The sequence below is a fragment of the Esox lucius genome, chromosome 14, assembly GCF_011004845.1.
Source record: "Esox lucius isolate fEsoLuc1 chromosome 14, fEsoLuc1.pri, whole genome shotgun sequence".
Taxonomy (NCBI): Eukaryota; Metazoa; Chordata; class Actinopteri; order Esociformes; family Esocidae; genus Esox; species Esox lucius.
In genome coordinates, this window is record NC_047582.1 from 31,211,969 (window position 1) to 31,232,684 (window position 20,716).

The 20,716-nt window shown below is 44.0% G+C and overlaps 1 protein-coding gene across 3 annotated transcripts in view; it reads left to right on the forward strand.

Moving 5' to 3' along the window:
* Positions 1-556: 556 nt before the first annotated feature.
* The window catches only part of tln1 (talin 1), a 77,861-nt gene continuing 57,701 nt past the window's right edge, over positions 557-20,716 (forward strand). Inside the window, exon 1 of one of the 3 annotated variants that reach the window (XM_029125206.2) lies at positions 557-779. The gene's annotated coding sequence lies outside the window, so the exon portion shown is untranslated. The remainder of the gene's footprint in view (positions 780-20,716) is intronic. The other 2 variants (XM_029125205.2, XM_029125208.2) reach the window with 2 other exon arrangements.

Here is a 20,716-nt window from a genome sequence, read left to right on the forward strand (position 1 = left end):
AGAGGTTCTGTGTTATTGTCACCTCTGTACTGTAATAAAATACTGTGGCACTCTGAACCGCAATGATGCACAACTTAACCACCATTTTATAGGGCTGTACACTCCTGTAGTGTCAGCGGCATACCAGATGACGGCAGCATTTCTTCCGTTTATATGGAGCAGATTCAAATTTACATTGTTGATCAATTGTGTCTCAGACCCGACAGAGGGGACCCAAAAAACACGTTTTGGGGCTGGTGAAATAGGGCTACGGTATCCGTTTGCTAATTTGTCAGTGGCCAGTTCTAAGATAAGCGAACTTTTGAATGTTATATATTATTTTCAATTATATGTAATAGGAGTATTGTTTACAATAGCCAACTATGGCAATACAGTGGAATACTGCGTTCGTAAGTAATCGACTTCTCAATGTCGGGCTTTTCAATAAGCTATATATGAGGCCTTCACCGAACAACCAGTGACGTTGTCGAACGTTCACGTTGACACGAAATCCACAAGTTCGGAGTCCCACTGTTATACGCGGTTACACACCGCCCTACAGTCCGCATCATGGTTTTCTGTGCTCGTGCTCAGACTCAGACTCGTAGAAGGGTGGAGTTTGTGCCACCGCCTCTGAAGAACGAGGGAGTAGGGAGGTAGTTGAAAATCACTATCTGGCATTTACCAGCAAATAGAACACAGTTTCTGCTGGGGAAAAAGGATTTAATTTCGATATTTCACCTTATAAATCGCGGAAACCTTGGTCGGAAGAGGAACCAAGAGGTGAGTCGAGAACCACTGTGCGTGATATGATTCTCTTCGGATGTTAAAGCAATTCCTCCATTCTCTAAAACTTCCCGGAGTTATTCAGTCCGAGTAGTTTGAGGGCCGAATGCTTTTCCTAATGACAACTGTTTGCGGACGGTAACACTTCTTTAAAAATGACATTGAAAGAACAATGTTTCAATCTGAAACATTAGTTCTACTTTACTTTTCCGGAGCTTTGTAGTAAGATGTTGGAAGTGATGTTTTTTTTCTCTCCATACGGAAGCGAAGTAGTACATTGCGCCCGAAGGCATAACAGTTTTGTACTTTGCCATGTTCGGTGGAACTGTTTAAAAAGAGGAATTTGTGGACTTTATTTAAACAAATACACATCAAGCTGTACATTTTGAAATGCAGTGTGTCCGTTAAACTCAAACAACTGGGTTAGTCAAAAAACAGTTTAAAAAGTTGGTACAATAGAACCATGTTATGTCTTAAGAAATGTTATAGGTGTTGCTTTGACTGTAGTTTGACTCACAGACTGTCATCGCCACAACCATTTAGGCCGGTGAGACTGGGTGTCTGAAAATAGCCAATCCCAATTTCTTGCACGGGTGTCTCTTAACTATACATTAGGACAGCATACACACAGACACACAATATATATATATTTATTGTGTGTGTGTCTGTGTTCTGCAGTTGTCAAACAAGCTAGAGAAATATGCAGCCCGCGGGTGTGAATTCTGACACCATGATCGGGTGTGGTGTCACAATTTCCGTGTGTCAGAACTAGCCTTAGCTAGGGAGTCGGGGGGGTGGGGGGGGCAGGCATGCAAGAGCAAGCCAGGAAAGATTGGGGCAATAAATAGCTACCGATGTGATTGATTTACTCCTGTAGGTGCATGATTGTATTGGGCTTCGGTAGAGTCAGAACTGCTCATGTATTGCTGCGGGGCATGTTTCGTGTTGCTACATGTAAATGTACGCTGGGCGGAATGCTGTTGAGTGCAAAGCGGAATAGTTAATCGCTGCATGTAGGTAGAAATCGCGCCAATAGCACGTTTATCTGGGTTTTATAGGCATATATTTCTGAATTTCTAAATGTTTCAAATTGTATTTCTTTATTTACTTACCATATTAAGTCAGTTAAGAAGCAATTTTCAGTGATGACCTGGCCAAAGGCACGCAGCTGCAGGAGGACAGAACAACATAAATAATGTAAAATACAAAGTACTATATATGAGTTAAAAACCATTACGGCTGTACACCGTATGACACACATCCAGATTTGATGATTCAGCAGGCTAAGTGGCTTGTCAGCCTTGCAGTTATAGCTTCTGACCTGTAATCTAAAGGTCTCTAGACCGAATCCCAGAAGTAGCTACGTGAACTGTCTGTCTCCTGTCTGTGAGCGGTGCAGTATAATACATACTGTTGCAGAGTACCATAAATCTGTCTCTGAGTAGTGTGGTATAATACATACTGTACTATCATTGCGCCCTTCCAGGTCGTTGTCATAAATGAGTGTGTCCTCTATCCACTTTCCTAGTATAATAATGGTGAAAGGAGAGTTTTTATCTTTTTAAGTAGTGATACTTCTATCCTACTTTCAGTTGCGCTCGATGATCAACACCATAACCAGCCTCATACAATGTATATCGTGGTTACTTTTGACCTGTACTGGATCCTTTTAAGCAACTTTAAATGTATACATTGATAAGGTGTGACATTTCACAATTATTATTTCAAAGAGTAAGGAATGAATGGAAGTGTACACAGCTCCTAATTATAAAAGCAAACATGACATCTGCTTTTGAATAGCACACAGGCCCTCATCACAGCCGTGTGTTGGGTGGGGGGGGGTGCAATTGGGAATCATTTGGTCAAGCTCGTGAAGGAGAGACTTGCCCAGGTTATTCGTTAATCTTGTCTGAGTAGTGTCAGAGGCTTGGTCTGGCCTGGTTTGACCATTCTACTGTTCGTTACTCTTCTATCGCTGGTTGAGAGAACATTCAGTTCAATCATGTCTCCGTGCCTGTATTGTGAATTCAAATCTGTTTTAGTGGCCAGTGTTTTGAATGGAGATTTCATTATAAGGCTATTGAGGTGAGATGGAAAAGCCTTTGGGGAGGTTATGGGTGTGCTCTGGTTGTGCCTCCGCTCATTGCGTTTCTTTCGCAAGACAGACTTGCGACACACTCTAAGTAAATGTTGTAAATGTGGCCTAAACATCATAGCAGGACATTGTCTGTCATTCTCACGGTGTAGGGTATTAAAAAACTTGTCTTATTTACCAGATGGGATATCCAGAAAAGCCAACTAAGACCCCAGCCGTTTCTAAGTCAGATGAGATATACTTTTGTTCTGTGACCCAGAAGCTCAATCCAACTATTTAAGAAAGGATGCCAGTAGCCAAATAGTATTCCTTGCAGCTATCAAACATTTTCGAAGCTCAATAGCTTTTTAGGGACTGATGCACGGCAACAGGGTGTTAACTAATTCCACCTAACGGCATAACATGCTTGTGTTTCCACCAGGACAATCCTCCCGGTCAAGCAAATCATTAACCCAATCAGAATAGAGTCTGGGATCCTTTAAACCATCGCCTTGCTCCTTTTGTCGCTGAACCTCAAGCCCAGCTATGTGCAGACTAACGCACTTGCTGGTAATTCTATTTCCATGTCACATGTGGTCATAATGAATTGGCTTATAGGTGTCTGCTGATGCATTCCCTGTGCTTCTTGGCATGGCTTAGTAACTCCAAAGATACAGGTATTCATAAGCGGTCGTGTGTGAAAACGAAGCCGTGCGTTGCTTGAATAGCACTGTTGAAAGCGTGTTAAGTAAGCAATAAGGCACAAGGGATTTGTGGCGTATGGCCAACGTAACACTGCTAAGGGCTGTTCTAAGGCACGACGTGCCGCGGCGGAGCTCTGCGCTACACGCATGCACGGTTTCCTTTCAACCCCCGATGCCGGCTTTGAAAGTGACCGCCACTCCGTGCCCTCCGTCGCCACTTCATTAAAGTGTGAATGGAAATGCATGATGTTGGCCGACTGCTGCGGTCAGCACCGCCCAGGACAATGGCAAGACTTGGATCAGCCGGGGCCGCCGGCTCTCCCTTGGGCAACAATGTTGCCATTGAGGACCGCGACCGTACTGTGTTTTAGTGGGGCTCTGGGGGAATGAAGGCCTCCTCTGTCCAGAGGTGGCTGGGGGGGGGGTGGGGGGTGGGGGGGGCGGGGTCCCTGGGTGCTCCAACACAGCCCTGCAAGTTCCTCCGCCTGTGAGACAAGGGGGGGGGGCCGTTCTTGGTGTGACGTTTACACTGAGCATGGGGGGGGGGGGGGGGTGCCAGACTGACCCGAGATCAGTGTCGAGGGACAACTTAACCCTGGCCACTCTCTCGCCCACCCAAAGTCTCCTGTTTCACCCTGCAACGTGAGAATGAATGGTTGTCTGTTGACGGTCGTCTGTCCAGGTGAGTGTTCCCATTGACCCCGGCAAGTGTGTGTGTGTGCGTGCGTGTGTGTGTGTGTGTGTGTGTGTGTGCGTGCGTGTGTGTGTGTGTCTGTGTGTGCAACAGTTTGTGTCCTCAGTGTTTTGTCCCTGTCCAAACCAACTGAACAGCGGCGTATTTCACGGTCTCTCTCATGAGAGGGAGGGGAGGCGCAGTGGATCGCTTTTTCTAGGCACTATACTTGCCTTTTTATACATTGACCCCACGTTTTTAACCTTGTTAAACCTTTCTTCAGAAGCTGTGAGGCCGGCCTCAGTATCTACCCGATATCATTTTTGGAATAGTTGGGTGAGAGGGGTCAGCGATGTTGTCGGCTCGCTTCCTTACCCGTGAGTTCACGTAAGACCTCGGTGAAGGGCGGGTGGCAGGCGATGACCCTTTCTGCCAATTTCTTTGTGTTACATCCACTTTGGAATTGGAATGATTTGGCCAACAGCTGAGCCCTCACTCTCAAGGGAGAGAGGTGGCATTACCTGAAGTCAAAACCCCTCCTCCATGGTTGGGCACCTGCAAACTTAGTGGTAGTTGTTGGCTGAATAATGTGCTGTCCTCTGGGCGTGCACACATGTCGGAGTAGTCACGGTCTTCAACTTCCTCAAACCTGCTGGAAGTTTCTGAGACAAAGCATGGCCATTGCGTAAGGGACCTTGTAAAGTTGGGGACATACAATTGAATACACCCCTTTCTAGACTGTAGATATTACAGTAGTGGTCAAGACTCCCTAGTGGCTTGGTCTGGCCTTTTAGCGTTATATTTAGGCCAGGAAGTCCTCGAAGCTGCCTTGCCGGCCCACACCTTAAGGCAGGGCCTCTCAACGCCGACCCCAGGGAACTCAGACTTCTGCTTGTTTTCTAGTCCACCTGGTGGACTAGAAAAGACTGTTTGAATCTACAGCACTGAAGTATGCCCACAACAGGGAGTTTGGTTTTTCATCGCTGGCTTCTCTAAGTGAAGCAAACGTGCCTTTTCCAAGAACTAATTCTCTGCTGAACCTCAATGTATACCTAAATAAATATTTATCCTAGTGCAGTCTTAACGCTTGATTATGTCTGTTGGCATTTGTAATTGAAGGCCTATTTATGGAAGCATAGTAACAAGGAAGTGTAGAACTACAGCAGTATGGGCCAAAATTGCACTTTGTATGTTTCTTATCTTCTGCATTTAGTAGCATTCACCAAACTTCCCATTTGTGCATAATGTATGCTATTTACAAAGAAAAATGTTTTTCTCTAGTGTTCCTCAAGATAATTGATTTAGTATGTTACTATGCAAAGTTGTTCCCTAATGGACAAATTTCCCTGATATAGAGAACATATCACAATGGACAAAATCAACAAAATGGGTGTTGTAAGGGGTGGCTTTGCATCATTTAGAATTTATCCTCCCAGGTCCTTGTCAAACCTATCAGTCTCTTGGATTGTAGCAGTGTTTTTCCTAAGCTACATTTTACCAAACTAAAATATTCCCTGAAATTGATTTCAGCCAAATATGTTTTAGGAGCAACGCAGGTGGCCATCTTAAGAGCTTGGTTACACTTTATTTTGAGCGTCCCAATTTCCATCTGTAGATATTCTACTGATATTAATACTATTGACAACCATTCAGCGAACATTCTGTTGATAACCAACTGCTTGCTAGGGATAGGTTAAAAAGGTTTAAAGTCATCTTTAGGGATAGGGTTAGGTTAAATGTTAGTGTTAGTAGATAGTCAGTTGATAATTTGTACAGAATATGCAGAAACAATTTGGGGACTCAAAGTAAAGTGTTATGGAGAGCTGTTCAGTAATGTTTGGGAGGAATGTTCATTCTTTTGCACTGTCCCAGCTGGTCTCTGATATTTGGCCTTTAAAGAGATTGGTTCCGTAGAGAATTCTGTCAGTCGTCACATGGCCTCAGGATGTTCTCCTTGCACCGCCATTCCCTTTGGGAAGCGCCAGGGTGGAACATTTGGCACAGACAACAGGAAAAACATGACAAACATTTAAAGACAAGCAACGTTCTAGCAGGCCTGAAGCGCGATCTTAGATGTCTTATTTCTTCCACAGCAGTGATTGTTCATAATTTTTTTGAAATGTCCACCTAGAAATATGACCTCAAAGGAAGTTTATCAACATCAACAGCATTTCAAATTTCACTAAACAGCTTCAGAACAGCTTCACTAAACATTGGGTCCTCTGAATTTGGCCCCAATCTTGACATTTCTGCCCTATAGAAAGTGCAAATGTATGTCATTGCCTTGAGTAGAACCGTAGACGAAGTTGTGTCCCTTGTGCTGTAAAGGGAACATATTTGGTAAGTAATGAAACAAGCACATTTTTAATTGATGTCGTTACAGTACGCGTCCTGGCTCACTCCTACTCCCGTTTTAGGAAGTCTGGACGCGTGTGTGTGTGCGCGTGCGCGCGCGCGTGTGTGTGTGCGCACGTTTTGGTTTTGCGCCACAGCGCCTTGTTCCATGGCAGTGTTTTCAGCCAACCATATTTGGTCAGGGCAACATGCACTGTTATTCCTCCAGCTCAAAGAAATCATTTGCTTTGGAGCGCCACTGGATTCCCAACGCTACTAACAGGCTCACGGTTCCTGCGTCCTCACTGGTACCTTGCGCTCTTTGTGGTGAACGGGGTCTGGTTGATAGCTTTGCACTAGGTTATAGGGTGTAGTTTGGGATGCACGCTGCGTGTTAAAGCCAGGTATCATATTTTATGTGAATCATCCTCCCATGCATTCGGAATTGCCTATTCGAACAGTCACCTTTTGCTCCTTTTTTTGATAAAGGTCAATCAACTGGTCCTTTTAATTTCAACAGTTGCTTTGTGCATTGACAACAGACTGGGCCAGGATTGTAGCCGTCTATGCACTTTGTGTACAAAATAATGTTTTGTCATCCAAAAATGTAGTCTATAAATGCCCGCATTTTGTACATTTTATGACAAATATAGTTAATTGCAGCGAATACAAATTAGGTCAAATTGTACATCCTTTTTAGGTGGTGTCACAATTGAACACAGAATTACCAGAGTTTTTTACTGATCGGATTTTCTTTGGGATGTGAACCGGCACATGTAGTCATACCGAGTTGTTTGTCACATGGACCTTCATTTGGTCAGCACTATGAACCTGAAAAAACTACAAATGTTCAAGTAGAACACTAAGTCTTTTAGATAATCCTCATTGCAGGCATTTCTGTAAACATAACCCCCCCCCCCCCCTCGTCTTTCGTTCTTTATGCTTCTGACGAAAAATTTCAGAACTAGACATTTGGTTTGGTGGAATGAATACAACCCTAAATTTATGTGGCTGAGTATTTCACTGTTTGACAAAATTTCGCATTGATAACACATTGTTTGGTGGAGTGAATATTCAGCTGACAGGAGCGCTAAAAGAGACCGTAGCCTACTCATCATGGCAACAAACTATAAAATCAGAGGCTTGCTCAGTGAACTCTTTGCACTTTTGAAATGCATTAAACTAAGCAAGTTCTTTGTGCAAGGTTTCCATGTCCTGTAGTTTTATGAGAAGGATTTTGAATTCCTCAATGCAAAATATGCACAGTAAATGTAACCTTAGAGGTCTAACTTGAATTCTGATCTTAACCAAAACAATGTTCTTTGTTCTTTTTTCTAAAATGGGGACTGGTTTAGCTTATCAAAACCAGTCAAAATGTTGCACCCACCCACACTGACACAGCGTTTCAGGATTGTTTTAAATTTAATACTTCCCACATACTTTGTTATTGTTGAGGTATTCATGCTCTTTAGGTCTGGTGTCTTTCTAATGATTTGTTTTCATAGTTATTTGGGTTAGCTCTTATAGGTGTGTAGCGTCCCAAAGAAATTGGGATAAAACTCTAATGTAGGCATCGCTGTTGATTGAAAGATTAATACACAGGCATACATGAAAAGACAGCTGCTGGCCAAATTTGTCATTGTCGTTCCAGAAATGCAAATCATTATGCCTTAGAAACATCAGAACTGGTTTCAGAGCAGTCTGGAGGGGGGGGGGCCCGAATTCGTCTTTCATGTGTCATTTGAGGTGGAACGGCTCAATTGGAGGCAATTCACAGTCGCGGCTTAAAGCCCGGACTACAAGATGAACCGCCCTTACTGGGCGATGGACACATGGTAACTCATGCAGCGGTCAGACGCACGAGACCCTCTGCGGCCGTATCCATGGGAACCAGCAGGGGAGAACACCCCTGGGCTCACCCTTTAACAGCCATTTACAGCGAGTCACTCGGCCCAGGTGGACGGTCCAATGACATTCCCTCTTCTGTTTCTTGCAGGGGGTGGGTGATGTACACTGAAGATGTTTCCCATAGCTGGCTAGCTGTGTCATTGCTTACACTAGAGCAGTCCTGCCTGCCCCTGAGACACACTGTTAGAAAAAAGAAAGAAACTGCCTTGCTTTTTGTCTGCTTTGACAGATGTGGGGGGGGGGGGGGGGGGGGGGGGGGGGGTTATAATTTTACACAGTGAATGGTTAGCCTATATTGGACAGACGCAGTATGTTAGCATGTATAGTAGATGCTGTTCAGATGGATGCCTTGGGCGGACATCTTTGTGTTTACTACTGTTTAGTTGACTGGGAATGTAAGAATGGTCTCCCTCCATCCCACTGGTAGCACTACCTAGTCTTTCCCTTACAAGGTATTGCCTTGAGAACATGGATATTTAGGAGAGAAAATCGAAGGATTTAGCATCACACTCTGTTCTGTTGTGCTTTAGAATCCATATTTCACTGTTGGGACATTTGTTTCACCAGCAGGTTTCAGCTGAGAATCGGCTACCATGTCTGATAAATACACACTCTGCCTTTTTGCTCTCAGAATATTCAATCAGAATAAAGCACGTTTATTGACTGGAATATTTCATTAAGTTATGTGTAACCATCTGTAATAAAATGCACAAATCCACTTTTATTTCCAATCAGGAATTAGGAACCAGTCAGGAATCAGGAATTTTTTTCATGACGGAGGTACTATCGTAGTTCCTGCCTGTCCATGTCTTTGCTATGATTTCCCCCCCAGAAGTGTCTCACAATCTGCTATGTTGTTGAAATTATGTGTCTTTTGTTGTAGATGTGCCAGTCAATCTGAACATGGGGCAGGACATGCTTGACTATGTGCGATAGCTATGGTAGAAAAATGTAGAACTTCTGGACCTGCTCATTGTCCTCAACGATTTAACTGCGTATGGAACTAGCGATTGTCTCCGAATGTACATTACACACAATCTCCCAGACTCCACTGGCACCAGTGGATTTTGATAAAACTTGGTTGGATATCTGTCTTGTTATATGTAAGCTGTAGAAATTATGTGAAGATTCAACCTTTTGCTAAGTCATGTCTATAGCCCCTTTTAACCTGAAGTCATGAAGTCCCCTACAGCAGTCTCTTTCCTGACAATGAACAAAGTTGCCTAAGGGACCTATTGTAATGCTCTATCATGATGGATTTTTCTCTGGCTGTAAAACCAGCTTTTTTTCTGCTCTATTCATACAGATTATTGATCCCAAAGGGTGGTAACGTCCTCCACAATCCTTTAATCCTGAAATAATGATCAAATTTCTTGGTCTGGGGTCATCAAGGGCTTGAAGAAAATTTGAAATGTTGTACAATAAGCACAATACAAAGTGTAAGTGTATTGTGGGTGTATGACGTGGGCTTAATACACAGACAGACAGTATATCATGTGTTTTTATTGCCATTACAAACATTGGCTGTTGGCAGACCAGGCAACACAAAAAGATCGTAAGACACAAGAAGCAAATGGATGATAAACATCTAAATAATCAGTGTAGAGGTTTATTACAAACTTAGAATATGATTCACACTTGGGCAGAACCTAGGGAATCTTCAGTGCGAGATGTATTCTGTAAAGGTCAGAGAGATGCCATTTTGGGGAAACGCAGAAAGCTGCTGCTCTGAACCAAAACTACGGACCTAGACAAAACTGTGCGATAGCTATCGGCAAAGTTCTTGTAACAATGTTGTTAATATTTTGTTGATTTCTCAGAAGGAACGCTGCGTTTGAACAGGTTGGAAGGCCTTATTTAAGGGCTCAGTGCCTTCAGCCAGATTCCCTTTAATAGAACGGCGACAGGGGAAACGCTGTTTTAGTTTCACCTCCTGATTTATCCCTTTTTTTTAATATGAAGATTTCTCAACAAAACTATTTAAAAACTATTATTTTTAGATGTGTTGCGCCTAAACACAATACTTCCTCTTAGTGGGTAAAATGTCCAACCTTCCACCCAGATCGTCCCCTGACTACGGTCGAACTATGTCGCCTGTTAGCCTCCACCATGTCCTAACAGCTGTGGTGTTAGCATAGCATTTGCCAACCTAGTCCAGACACCTATGTGTTTACAAGCTGCCCCCCACCCCGACCCTGCCCCACGCACACATCTGGGAACAAGCTTTCCGGTTTTATGCACCCAGTCGGAATGCTTTTCTAGTCCTCCTTACAACCAAGCAACCTCTCATTAACTTCTGCGCGTGCTTCCTTTGACACAGTCATGTCACGTTCACATGTATTTCGGCGCAGAAAATTTCTAGCCTACTTTCTAGATCAGTCGTACTCATCTTTTTGACTGTGAATTGACCGGGTCTTATTTGTAGGTCCTTCCTTCTTTGCCAAGGATAATGGGGCCTTCATCTTGGTGAACCAGCGTTAATTAATGGTGTTTCCCCACAGTTCAGCTTAATCAGACTGCCTTGCCCGACATCTCTGTCGCGTGCGGGTCACAAATGAGGCAGCAATTAGTTTGACACCAACATTTTTAGAGGGCATAAAACTGAGAGGAATGTTGTGGTTTCACAGTCTAATTGGATTAGCAGCAAAATGGCTCTCCTCTCTCCATTCCCTCCACAAAGGAGATATTCTCCTACTCGCTTTACTCTGCAAGCCTGTAGTGAAGATATTGTATTACCAAAGCTAACCCAAGCTTTAGGATTAAAGCTTCCTTCACACTGCTGGCTTTCATTTTACAATTCATTTCACTGTTTGAAATTCACTTTGAAATACTGACTCTAAAAGGCCGTTTATACAAGAGGTCAAATTGAATTTGTTTGTGTTCAGACAGTGAGGTCTGAGGTAAAATTGATGTTGGAAGTTATTGGAAGTCCACCCAAACATTGGAAATGTCCGGGCAACACGTCGCAGCGGGGGTTTTCCATATTCTGTTTGCAGGATGGGAGTTTAAATGTTGTTTTTTTTGTTTTGTTGCCAGTGTGAACAAAGCTTAAGTTAACACACTCTGTTTCCTTTTGGTCACACATTTTTTTTCTGACTAGTGACATTTCAAATGAATTCTGTTTTAGCTGCGTTAATTGCGTTCTTCATACCAGTTTTGAATCCTGTCATTATCAATAAGAAAATGTCTCGGTCTGAATATGATCCAGTGTTTAGTATGAGCACGGAGTTGTCTACCTTTTCTCACTGCATAGCTCAATAAGGATCAGACTCCCAGGTTGCAAAAACGAGTCCATCTGATTGCTTCCAGAACCGTTTGAGATGATCCAATAGCTAATTTCACTGTTTTATGTGCAACCTTCGTAACTGTCAAAATTGTACCTTCGAATAAATGGCTATGAAAGTCTAAGACGGAAATATGTAGTAAGCGCTAGCTTATTGTAGGATTCTGGTTTGGGTTGTCATTTAAGAATGCCAAAATACTCCCTTTCAGATTTCCTTTAATGAAAATCAACTGTAGCTCAGTCTCTTCTCCAAAGCATTTCACATTACAAAGGCCATTTATTTTCTTCAAAGATTGTGTTTCTGGCAGATATTTAACTTTTTAAGAAACTGATATGACTTTGTATGCTACAGGCTTTCATCTCTATACAGTAGCCTTCTACAAATCACACAGAACCAATTGAAGACCACACTAGCACACCAGAACACATTAGCACAACAGCGCCTGACTTTGTTTCGTGTACAAACAATGTTTCAGCTTTTCTATTCCATAGGACGGAATGTTATTGTGTTTACCACTCCTTGACCTGCCTCCTCTGATCTCTTGTATCAGATGTAACAGGCCGGTTTGTGTATAGCGCTCTGATGTTTCCTCATTCGGTTCCCTCCTCACATTCTTTTAAGCCTTTGGGGAATAACTTAAATGAGTGTGTTCCTCTCCTTTTGCCCGTTACAAGGAGCTAAAACAGAGCCCTCCCTGCCTCTCCGGGACTCCTGAGAGTCGTTGCGGAATTCCAAAGGAATGCAGGATGGAATTTGGCAGTAGAGCTGGTCGGGGCCGGAGTAGCCATTCTGTCTCGAGCGCAGCTCATGTTGCTGCTCTTAAATGAAGCAGCAGTACTTTATTTACGGATGGCACCTGCAGTGACAAATCCCTGCTCATACCATCTAGTCTCCGGAACGGCAGCCTGTTGACGCTACAACTTCAACGGCTGGTTTAAGGTTGACATTGGTATTTCTTCTGACCAATGTAGCTGAGGTTTCCTCTGAGCAAAGTACATTTGTGAGCTTGCTTTTGAAGGCGCCAGAGTTGAGGTGTTTTAACAACATTTTCATGGAATTCTTTCAAATTATTATTTCTTTGAACTAGTTTTGGCAAGTTCTTAATGAACTTATTTAGTGTGACAAAGCTCTTGATTAGGGAACCGTTCCCTTTTGTTCTGTTACTAGCACTGACATAGATTTCTCTGTCTACTCCAGTAATTGTAAAATTTGCAATGGTATCGAATGTGCATGTATGCATAGAGATTAAAGCCAATGGATTTGTCCTGCAGATTATACTCCCAACAGATGTTCCAGGGCAATTGCTTACATTTCCACATTGGTGTAGCCATCAAAGCATCTCAAAGACCGCCAGCTAGACAGCCAAGAAACATTCTGCAGTGGGCGATCCGCAGTGGCGAAGTTCATGTTGGTGCACCAGAATTCAGAGTTGAATTGCGCTCACACAGAAGCGGGTGCAGGTGTGCGTGTGCAGGTGTGTGTCTGCAGGCGTGCGTGTGTGAAGTCTCATTTTAATCCATAACCCTCATCAGCAGTCTAATTATAACCGTGGTGCAACAACATGGTCTCCCGTACACAACTATTTTAGGGCTGTCAGAATGTTTTGGGCAATTGTGAAACTTCTAGTTGGAATGTCGGGTCTTGAATGTGCTGTTGATTAACCAAATTTACATAGAACGTGGCAGCCAGTTTGCTCTGGAATAGGATTATATCCAATGAATCCATTGAGTGTTTGATTTGTTAGAAATATTGGACGATGATTAGTGAACACTACAGTGCATTTATGTGGCCTTTTGCCATTCATTTAGGCAGTGAGGCTTGAAGGGTTTGGTATATTGCCGATTTACCACAGTTAGGAGTTGTCCAAGGTGTCTGGTCCCAGCCCTTAGCCATTATATATATATTGACAATGTACCACAAGTCCCTGAGATAGCTCATTGCTGTAATAAACTGGTTACAACTGAATAGTCAGCTGGACAACACAGTGCTATAGCAGAAAGGGCACACTTTTTTCATCAATAACTCTACCAGATTTTGCCATTTAATGAGTACCCCCTCATGCATTTTACCGGTAAGCATATGGTCTCATGAGGCTTTGGGGTCCTGGTACCCCCTGTTGGGAACCAGTGCTCAAAAATCTCCTTCTGCCTTCATTTTTGAAGGTTACAATTGTTTAAGCATGAGGCCAGGTATATCGAAACAGACCAGAGACGCCAGTCCTCTGTTTTTGTAAATATCTGGCAACGTGCCCACTGATCTGGGGCTCGTGCTTTTGGCCTTGGGAAGGCCTGATTATGAACTGATCTCAGTACGCTGCTCTTCTAGCCTCTGGCGTGAAAAGATAAGTCGTACTAATACTGTTTCCCGGGGGCCTGTTAACTTTTGCGTTTGGGTTGATGGACAGGGATAGGTGCAGTTAGATAATGTTTGAACTGCGTGAACGAGATAGAAACGCGTGCAGCTGGGTGGCCCAGATAACGTTGAGTGCCAGGTCTGGGAAGTCTCTCTTGCAGGCAACTGTCAATCATGCAAGCGGGACAGGAAGTGATTTGACACTACACACTGATGCCAGAGTGTGATGGGGGAGGGCGTTAAGTCTTTCTCTGGGTCCCGTCCTATCGCCATGCCCCTCCCTAAGTGAGAAAAGTCTAAATGCCAAGTTCAAGGAGGGGGATACTTTCGTCTATTCGAGCTGTTGAATGGGTCTGGGCACTGCGTCTTCGCTGGCTTCGATCACATAATGAAGCACCGTCTTGACCCAATAGCCAAAGGGATATGAATTGAACTAGTTAATATATTTTGTAGTTCAGACAAGTTTACAACCAGACCATCCTTCTGAAGGACATGTTGAATATGGCCCATTCCTGACTGTACCTAATGTGCACATGCGCTCAGTTTCAATGGGGTTAATATGCTTTTGAAGTACATGTGTTTGTTTTGTGTATCATTGATACGACCCCCCCGTCTCAGTTCCTAGGTCTTCCGCTGCTATGCTAATGTGCTGGGGGATTGGGTCAGTTCTCCTTCCCCACAAAGTTCTACTTCTCCACTATAAGTCATTGTTGATATGATGAATGCATTTTCTGAATTTTCCAAGTCTTCTCCCGCTTTAGGAGGACATGGGGTCCTGGTCCACACCTGCGGAGTACCTGGTTTGGGGGGCTCATTGCTGTCCTTGTCCATCTGGTCATACTTCTGACCTAGTCTAATTTTAAATAGACTCTGGATTTAGCCCAGATACATTTATTAATTATTCCAATTGGACTCTTAATATCTCACCCGGCACAGCCAGAAGAGGACTGGTCACCCCTCTGAGCCTAGGTCCTCTCTAGGTTTCTTCCTAAAATTCGGCCTTCTTGGGAGTTTTTCCTAGCCACTGAAATTCAACACTACTGTTGTTTGCTCCTTGGGGTTTAAGACCGGGTGTCTCTGTAAAAGCACTTTGTGACAACTGCTGTTGTAAAAAGGGCTTTATAAATATAATTGCTTGAAATTGCTGGATACTAATGTAATGAACAAAATGCTTTGCTGCTTTCAATATACCATTTCACCATCACCAAAACCGTGTTTCACCACCACCAAAACCGTCATCCTATGGATTATGGGTATTCACTGGCAGCTGGGCCTGTTTTGAGACTGTTATTCCGACAGGGTGGGCTGTCTTGTGGGTGGGTGGGGGTGGGGGGGGGGCATGTTTGTCCTTGACTAAGCTGGAAATGCATGCTGTGTTTTGGTCAGACCTAGTGTTTGCACACATGCAGAGGCTTGAACATTGAGGGTTATGTCAGGCTGCGGGTTTGGATTGGCCAGTCATTTTAGCTGTGTGTGTGTGTGTGTGTCTGTGTGTGTCCGTGTGTCAGCCTATGGTGTGTCCACTTGGCCGGCGTTGTCAGAATACGTCCTCACCAGATCATCACTGCCCATACAATTTATTTTAGGCCACAAGAATTCTACCAGTGTCTGACTTTCCAAAGGAAGAAATACTTTGCTTACAATTTCCTCGACCATATGATCAGTATTGTTTACTCATTACATGGTTTTCCCGCTCTAGTAATCCTTATCTGGAATAACGACGTCACTTAAGTTTTATTTTGGGGCGGGGAGGGGGGGGGGGGGGTGTAGTTGAAGTAAAAGGGTTTTCCCAAGGCTGGTACAGTAAGTCATTCTGAGTTACTGAAACTCTGAGCTAATGTGTCCTCGTCTGCACCCTAATTGTTTCTAAACTACTGTGGGCTGTAACAGCTGTTGAATGTCTGATGCGAATAAAGCCCCCTGACCGGTGCAGTGATTTGTACTGAAACGCTACAGGAGACACTGGACACTGGTCTCTACACAGGAAGTCTCTGTCAAAGCAACGGTGAATACGGACAATAATGGTGTTGTTAATGTTTTCTTTGCATTAACCTGGCCCACATTCCTATTGTGTTCCTTTATTAGGCCTTGTTGTCATGCATATCTCCACAACCCTGGCCTTAACAGCATGTTCGTATCAAGTGAGCTACAAGGGGCCCAGTAAACACATGCAATAAACTACTAAAGCAGATTTTCTGGGGGAAAAAGAACATGTGCAGACAACTGCTGATTGAAAAAAGGGCTTTATGAAATACAGTTGGTTGATTGTCAAAGGGTTTATTTTCGATTTTTTTCCATAAAGTCTTCATACCCATTAAACCAGCTGACAACACCCATCAGACACATGCTGGCTAACGAACTAAAATGCTTCCGAAATTATTTAAATCACATTGTGTTCTTTGTTAGCAACTGGTGTGCAACGACAGTGAAATGTTACCCAAACCTTCCCAGAAGGAAATCTGGGGGAAAGTTATGTTATTTGATGTGATAAGCTGGGCCGTTCCCGCTGTCCCTCCGTTAAGGAAGCCTAATGCCCAACATAAATATTATAAATTTTAATATATTTTAAAATGTATATTTACTTTCTCAACGAAATGGTAGCCGTAAATGATTCAGGGGATTTGCTATTCTTGTCAGGCTACTGTATTGTCAATGCGGTACAAACGTGTGGGCGTGGAAACAGCAGTGAGATGCTGAGCGAACAGATGGAATATGGTATCATTTCTACTTGACACATGTCAGCTGTAGTTAACTGGTTGGATTTTGGATGGGTTGGACTACTTGCATGTTAAACGAGAGGGATTAACGGCCCTTATGAAGTGCAATCACTCAGCTGTGCAACAAATGTCTTGGCTCGTGACAACGTCTTTACCCTTTTGGAAAGCTGTAGCCTTGTCTAGGTTCGGACTGTTAGACCGGAGGAAGGAACGGCATTTCGCTGTCCGTCGCAGTTGCAGTATCAGGAAAAAACCCGAACGTGAGGCTCGGTCTGTGATTGTGGACGCGGAAACCTCTAGAAGTGGAGATTTATCTGGTTGATAATTGGGTAATCTCAACTTGAAGGTTGTGCCTCAACCGCCAGAAATCTAAACTTGGCGTCTGAAAGGTCAGCAAGAGGACTTTGTCTATTTCTTGCCCTCAGGTTGAACCCCCAAGCGCTTCCCGTTGTGCGCTTTCCGGCCAAATAATTTTTGGACGCCTGCTGTATTTAGCAGCTGTAAAACCTAGAACCGATGGGAAATTTGTCCACATCCCTGGTCCCAACTAGCACCCTATTTGGAGCGTTACTTTTGACCCGTGAGGCTCGATGAAAATATAGGGCACCATTTTGGATACCAACCATATTCTGGAATGACTGTCATACCCAGTAACATCTTTTGTGTCTGCACGTCTTTTAGGTAGCGGCCAAGAAACACTGGGAGCAGAGATAAGCTACTTGAGATTAATTGATTTGAGGGCGACAGGCTAATATTTACGCAATCCCCTGCTTGCCTTCTGTGACGACTGTATCGCTCCTTCTTACCTCATTAACAGTTTTGACTCTGCGAGGTGGCCAGTTGGCCTCCTTCCCTCTCCCTGGCGCCTGGCTGGGCTTCCGCAGGGTTCAGTTACGCCCGCGCGGGTGAGGGAGCGTACCCCGATGCCAGGGCTATATTTTGATATCTGCGGCGACACAAGGCCCTCCAAAATAAACCACCAGCACCATGTCGTAATCGTGTTGTGCAAGACTCGGTGGTGCCTCGGAGGTTTCTCTCTAGTTGACTGGCTGAAGCTGTGAGGAAAACAAACAAGCGTTTGCTTATGGGGTAGTCTGGGCCCCCAGACGGGCGGGCATATTGTCCTGGAATTACCAGAATGGGTAGAAAGTGACACCTCGCCACAAGCCTGAACAGAAGCATGTATTGTTTCCCTAAACCTAAATGAGACACTGTAAACAACTAGCCACTAAAGTTCACTGCTGTCTCTATTTAAAATCAAGCAGATGATAGAACAGTATTGTCGTCACCTGTATATATGCATTAAGGCCTATTTGAGTTAAGTTACTGTAGGTTTTTCTAAGCTCTTTGAAGGGACATCTGCATCTGTTTAGGGCTTTAAATAAATTTAGCTACGCCAGTTAGCTGAATGTATTTTCACACTTTATCTCTGTGGTTGGAAGAAATGTAATTAACTTTGTATCTGCTTACATAATGGCAAATGGTTGGTGGATTGGGAGGTTTCTTTGCGATGTGTTAGGATGCGTATTTTTCATGCAAAACATTATTAGTCAACAATATGCTCTACATCAGAGCCACAAATAGCCAGAGGTGCCTTCAACGTTCCTCTGGCAGTCTGCCCAGTCTAAAGTATTAGGTAATTCTTTTAATTGTAGAAATGTGTTAAATTTGATTCGATATAGTCCAAGGCCGCTCTGATGCAAGTTATGCAATGTGGCCTGCATAGGTTTTATTGTTTAATTTCAGAGATGTTCTGGGAGTTTGAAAGTCGGGGGAAAATAGCAGGTTTCTGGCCTGTGGGGTTGTGTATCAGATGGGCCCTCTGTTGCCTAAGCGATTCACCGCGGCGGCGTTGTTGGCGAGCCCTTCCATCTTGCAACGGATACCCAGTAATAGCTGCAGCCCTGGTCAGTACTTCCTTTTCTCAGTCTGGGTGGGGAGGGCTCGGCCCACAGAAACTTTCATGAACTGCGGGGACGTTGCTGGCAACTCCGGCTATCTCCTGCATCGCTTGTAGCAGGAAGTTGACATTGAAAATGCCTGGGTGAGTAATATTTAGCACCAATGGACACCGCTTCTATTGGGCACAAAATATACTTTTCGTTTTTTTTACCCACAATTGGTTGAACTCACTGTGGCGTACGCTGAGCGATTTGATGGTTGGTGTCAGTGAACTGGCTAGACACAACCTTCCAGTTACTGTGTGGGTTGGAGGATTTGTGAGGGCGATCTCCCTCGGACCAAACTCAAGTCCTGTGTGTTAGAAATGTTCTTCAATGGGAGCGTTTGCTTCCTCTGACGGTTGTGGGCGTCCCTGATTTGGCCTGGTGAGAAAAGTAAACACAATTCTTCTGATATTTGCCCATCATTAGAAAGAGCTTCCGTCTCCTTTGTGCCAACCTGTGCCAAACACAACAGCTTACTACACATTTGTTTGTTTTCTTGGGTGTTCTACTTCTGCATCTTTCTTCACAAGCTGAACAAAGCCACCCTTCCTTCAGTACTAGCTCCTAATTGCACAGGATAGAGAGATCCCAGCTGGGGAAAAGTTCTCTCTCTCTCTCTCTCTCTCCCAGCCGGCCTGCAGATGTCTAAAATTCCCTTTTATGGCGTTGGAGGGCTTTTGAAACAGGAAATGACATCACGCCCGAGGTAGCAAGTAAGAAGCTTTCTACAACTCCATAGCATTCCAAAGAGGGGGAGTTGCAACTTGCCTGGAAATGAAGCCGAGGCCGTGAGTGACACCCAGATCGACCTAGACCCTCACAAAAATAACCCGGCCGTTTAGAAGGGTGGAGGCATTTTAATTGAGATGTTATTTCATCTATGATACGGTGGCTGATGGCAGCCAACCAAAATAGTGAATTACAGTGTGACTCCGACCGGGGGCCTGTGTCGAGAGGCAGCCATCCAAAAAAAAAAAGATTTGTAGCCGTTTGTGTGAGTGAAGTTCCAGGCATTGAAAGGTTAAAAGTTGATTATAAGTGGGAGAACGGTCAGCAGGCTGACAATGCGTGTGTCACTCCTCGGGCGGGGCTCTGTCGGTCTGGCCTGGGACTGCTGACGTGCACCACACGCTGGCACTCCCCTCTGGCAGGAGGTGTTGCTGCAACCGGAGGGCTGACAGAGGAGGAGACAGCTCACCACGTTCCAATAGCCTTGTAAGGCCTGTCAGACGGCTACAGTTACAGATTACTCATAATGGGAATTGTTAGGATTGGATTGTCTTCATTTAGGATTAGCTAATTCTATCACAGAGTGGTTCTAAGAAGGTAAATAACCCTTCCTCTGGCAAACCTAGGAGGCTTTGCACAGGAGCATTTTTTTAGGGCTTTTCTTCAAATCTTTTCCCACCGGCCATAGACCTGAGGTGTTTTGTCTGGTGGGGCATGAATGCGTGCGAAAGGTGATGTAGTTGACCTTTTACGGTATGGCGACTGCGAGATGAAATGGGTGTTCTGTAGTGCTTTCCTCTTACCTTGTACTTGACCTCGTTATTTGTCACATATGGGACCCTTTGTGAAAATGTCATTTGTTGGCCATGTTTTTTTATTGTCAGTTTCGATGTGTTCAGTAGGTCTTGACGTGTTTTACACTGTTTATCCCAAATGGTGTCCTATTCCCTGTCCAGCACACTACTTTTAACCTGGACCAATAGTAGACAAAAAAATTCCAGTATGCTTTGTTTTTCAAACAGCTTGTATCTATACCGCCTCTGCCTCATAAAAAAACACTGCAAAATGAAGTTGGGGACATTTTCATTCTAATAATGAATACTAGATTTTCACCATTGGATATCCTGTCCTCATTTGACCCATTGTCATGATCTAGTTTTCCAATTGAATTAATCCAAATTAGTGGTGGTGACTTTTTTTGGGAAGATGTGACACCAACCTTCTCTTTTC